The sequence below is a fragment of the Ranitomeya imitator genome, unplaced genomic scaffold, assembly GCF_032444005.1.
Source record: "Ranitomeya imitator isolate aRanImi1 unplaced genomic scaffold, aRanImi1.pri SCAFFOLD_544, whole genome shotgun sequence".
In the NCBI taxonomy this organism is placed as follows: domain Eukaryota; kingdom Metazoa; phylum Chordata; class Amphibia; order Anura; family Dendrobatidae; genus Ranitomeya; species Ranitomeya imitator.
The window spans coordinates 7,501-12,500 of NW_027193789.1; positions in this window are offsets into that span (position 1 = coordinate 7,501).

Below are 5,000 nucleotides of genomic sequence, written 5' to 3' on the forward strand. Positions count from 1 at the left end.
TTTCAGAAAATCACGATTTTGTGAAAATTGACACGTTTCCCCTACTTCCACGCCAGGGGGGGCGTCAATATGTTGTGAGGTACCCCAGGACAGTCGCCTAAATGTGGGTGAAGTTTGCGAGTCATGGGCGCAAAGTCGAATTTTGGGTGAAAAACCGCATTTTCATACTCTAAAAATTTCAGACAAGTGTCAGACTTCCAGGCAGGGGGAAACCGCAGGAGGCGTACCGAGGAGGCTTCCAGGAGCCTGGGGAAGATTTTCCAAAAGTGTCCTTGACACTTAGAAATATTTTGAGAAAATCACGATTTTGTGAAAATTGACACGTTTCCCCTACTTCCACGCCAGGGGGGCGTCAATATGATGTGAGGTACCCCAAGGCAGTGACCTAACTGTGGGTGAAGTTTGCGAGTCATGGGCGCAAAGTCGAATTTTGGGTGAAAAACCGCATTTTCATACTCTAAAAATTTCAGACAAGTGTCAGACTTCCAGGCAGGGAGAAACCGCAGGAGGCGTACCGAGGAGGCTTCCAGGAGCCTGGGGAAGATTTTCCAAAAGTGTCCTTGACACTTAGAAATATTTTGAGAAAATCACGATTTTGTGAAAATTGACACGTTTCCCCTACTTCCACGCCAGGGGGGCGTCAATATGTTGTGAGGTACCCCAGGACAGTCGCCCAAATGTGGGTGAAGTTTGCGAGTCACGGGCGCAAAGTCGAATTTTGGGTGAAAAACCGCATTTTCATACTCTAAAAATTTCAGACAAGTGTCAGACTTCCAGGCAGGGAGAAACCGCCGGAGGCGTACCGAGGAGGCTTCCAGGAGCCTGGGGAAGATTTTCCAAAAGTGTCCTTGACACTTAGAAATATTTTGAGAAAATCACGATTTTGTGAAAATTGACACGTTTCCCCTACTTCCACGCCAGGGGGGCGTCAATATGATGTGAGGTACCCCAAGGCAGTGACCTAACTGTGGGTGAAGTTTGCGGGTCAATGGGCGCAAAGTCGAATTTTGGGTGAAAAACCGCATTTTCATACTCTAAAAATTTCAGACAAGTGTCAGACTTCCAGGCAGGGAGAAACCGCAGGAGGCGTACCGAGGAGGCTTCCAGGAGCCTGGGGAAGATTATCCAAAAGTGTCCTTGACACTTAGAAATATTTTGAAAAAATCACGATTTTGTGAAAATTGACACGTTTCCCCTACTTCCACGCCAGGGGGGGCGTCAATATGTTGTGAGGTACCCCAGGACAGTCGCCTAAATGTGGGTGAAGTTTGCGAGTCACGGGCGCAAAGTCGAATTTTGGGTGAAAAACCGCGTTTTCATACTCTAAAAATTTCAGACAAGTGTCAGACTTCCAGGCAGGGGGAAACCGCAGGAGGCGTACCGAGGAGGCTTCCAGGAGCCTGGGGAAGATTATCCAAAAGTGTCCTTGACACTTAGAAATATTTTCAGAAAATCACGATTTTGTGAAAATTGTCACGTTTCCCCTACTTCCACGCCAGGGGGGCGTCAATATGATGTGAGGTACCCCAAGGCAGTGACCTAACTGTGGGTGAAGTTTGCGGGTCATGGGCGCAAAGTCGAATTTTGGGTGAAAAACCGCATTTTCATACTCTAAAAATTTCAGACAAGTGTCAGACTTCCAGGCAGGGAGAAACCGCAGGAGGCGTACCGAGGAGGCTTCCAGGAGCCTGGGGAAGATTTTCCAAAAGTGTCCTTGACACTTAGAAATATTTTGAGAAAATCACGATTTTGTGAAAATTGACACGTTTCCCCTACTTCCACGCCAGGGGGGCGTCAATATGATGTGAGGTACCCCAAGGCAGTGACCTAACTGTGGGTGAAGTTTGCGAGTCATGGGCGCAAAGTCGAATTTTGGGTGAAAAACCGCATTTTCATACTCTAAAAATTTCAGACAAGTGTCAGACTTCCAGGCAGGGAGAAACCGCAGGAGGCGTACCGAGGAGGCTTCCAGGAGCCTGGGGAAGATTTTCCAAAAGTGTCCTTGACACTTAGAAATATTTTCAGAAAATCACGATTTTGTGAAAATTGACACGTTTCCCCTACTTCCACGCCAGGGGGGGCGTCAATATGTTGTGAGGCACCCCAGGACAGTCGCCTAAATGTGGGTGAAGTTTGCGAGTCATGGGCGCAAAGTCGAATTTTGGGTGAAAAACCGCATTTTCATACTCTAAAAATTTCAGACAAGTGTCAGACTTCCAGGCAGGGAGAAACCGCAGGAGGCGTACCGAGGAGGCTTCCAGGAGCCTGGGGAAGATTATCCAAAAGAGTCCTTGACACTTAGAAATATTTTGAGAAAATCACGATTTTGTGAAAAGTGACACGTTTCCCCTACTTCCACGCCAGGGGGGAGTCAATATGATGTGAGGTACCCCAAGGCAGTGACCTAACTGTGGGTGAAGTTTGCGAGTCACGGGCGCAAAGTCGAATTTTGGGTGAAAAACCGCGTTTTCATACTCTAAAAATTTCAGACAAGTGTCAGACTTCCAGGCAGGGAGAAACCGCAGGAGGCGTACCGAGGAGGCTTCCAGGAGCCTGGGGAAGATTTTCCAAAAGTGTCCTTGACACTTAGAAATATTTTCAGAAAATCACGATTTTGTGAAAATTGACACGTTTCCCCTACTTCCACGCCAGGGGGGGCGTCAATATGATGTGAGGTACCCCAAGGCAGTGACCTAACTGTGGGTGAAGTTTGCGGGTCATGGGCGCAAAGTCGAATTTTGGGTGAAAAACCGCATTTTCATACTCTAAAAATTTCAGACAAGTGTCAGACTTCCAGGCAGGGAGAAACCGCAGGAGGCGTACCGAGGAGGCTTCCAGGAGCCTGGGGAAGATTTTCCAAAAGTGTCCTTGACACTTAGAAATATTTTGAGAAATTTCCGATTTTGTGAAAAAAATGACCCCTTTCCCCTACTTCCACCCTAAAGGGGCGTCAATATGTTGTAAAGCACCCCGAGACAGAGACCTAAGCGTGGGCAAAGTTTGGGTCTGATGGGTGGAACACTGAAAAAAACGCGATTTTCCACTTAGAACAAACATAGAACTTTCAGACTTCCAGGCGGGGGGAAAGCTCTGAAGCTGTACCGAGGACACTTCCATGGCCCCCGGATCGATTTTCAAGAACGAGTCCTTGGGACTTTGAAATTTTTCGGCGATGCGTTTTTGGCTTCCGGGAGCCGCAGAACGTTGGGAAATTCGTTCCGCTCGCCGGCTCCAGGTGTTTCGGGCTAGTCCAGGCCCCAGCTACGCCGCCTGGCCGCCAAATTTCGCAAAATCGAAAAAAAAAAAAATAGAACCGGAATGAGGAATTTCTGGCCGCCGGATCCGCCGCACAGCTCCAGGAAGTCGGACACTTTTCGGCTTCGCTCCCTTAAAGTGGGGGTCGGTGTTTCGCCATGCAAATACCCACTTTTGCACACCAGCTGCAGGATATAGGAGAGAGGGGTACCTCTCGGGCCCGACTGATTTCCGATGTTTTCGTGGTTCCTCAAGTCGGGTAGGCGGTTTGGCGAGTACCCCCCTGTTTGCATGGAAGTCCGCCCTCGCGTCGACACCAGGCTTCCGCGGCTCCAGGGGGACTCTTGCCGGTCGTCTGCCCCAAGTCAGAGACGCGTTTCCCGGGTCGCCTGAGCCTGAACGGACCCTCCCCAAGCGTGTTCTGGTTCTCCGAGGGTGACGGATGTCAGAAGGGAGGCAGATCTGGAGTCTTCGTCCCGAGGAGGGCTCCAGGAGGGCGGATTGCACCCCCTGACTCGGTCCCCTCAGAGCAGGCTTGGCGTTTCTCTGCGTCGGATGTCTCCCGCTTCCACGCCACCGGGGAGACCTATGAGAGAATCGCACTGTGACCCGGATTCCGTCTCGAGGGCGCCCGTAGCGTGTCGGAGAGGTACCTCCAGGACTATCGGGCATGTTTCTTCCCCGTCTCCCCGAGGGGAAGGATGGCAGCGGGTGGGGTTTCTCACCCATGCCCCCCACCGGCTCTTCCTCCGATCGATTTGGCTCAGCGCTCCCGGGTGGGGAGGTGGTGCCGCTCGCTCGGCCCGGGCTTTGGAGCCCGCGTCGGTCTAAGGCGGGCGGTCTCCTTCCTCTTTTACCCCCCCGGGATTCAGGCACGCATCCTTGGGCGTGCACGCCGGCAGTCGCCTCCCGTTCGCAGGACGGTGGCTGCCGTGCAGAGGGGGAGTTTGACCCGAACTGTGGTACGGCAGGGGTCCGACGACCCGCGCGGGCGAATGGCGGGGCGCCCACCCACCTCGGCGTGGGGGCCCGTCGTCCGAATCGCTCCCCGCGCGGGGTAGCACAACGATCTTCTCCGAGGGCGGCCCTTTGACTTCCAGATGCGCAGCTCGCCCGCGGAGGCCCGTGCCGACCCCCACCCAGCGTCCGATGGGCGGCCTCCGCGGTGGGCATCGGCGAGAGCGGCGGCGGTGGGTGGCGCTTCCACGCCACCGCCGAGCTCCGCGTTCTCCAGTCTTTTCCCGAGCCCCTACGATAGTGGGGGGACGACAGACGCGTGGGGAGGCAGGCGGAGTGGGTTCTCACCGCGTGGTGTGCCCGGCCGAACGCCGTCGCCTTCCCCGCTCGTCCGACGTCCTCCGAGGCGGCTCGGAAGGGAGCGCGAGAGGGAGAGAGCGAGAGAGAGAGAGAGAGAGAGAGAGACCAAGCGGACGCCCCAGAGCGAGAAGGGAGGATGGAAAAGGGAGAGACGAGTGGGGCAAAAAGAGTTTTGGCGAAGGGGAGTACCCGGCGAACTGCCGCCCCGGGCTTCTTCTGTTTTCAACAGCGGAGGCACGGCTTTGGGGGGGAGACGCCGCTCGGTTGGGGCTCCTTTGAGGTTACGGGCAAGAGCCCGGGACGAGGGACTACGCCATAGGGCGACGCCGACACGGCCAGGCCAACTGCGCCCCCCGTGCGACCTCCGCGTCGCTGGCGGGCTCTGCGCCTGAGCCGCGGTGGACCCCGACGGCCAGCCCCCCTCTCCC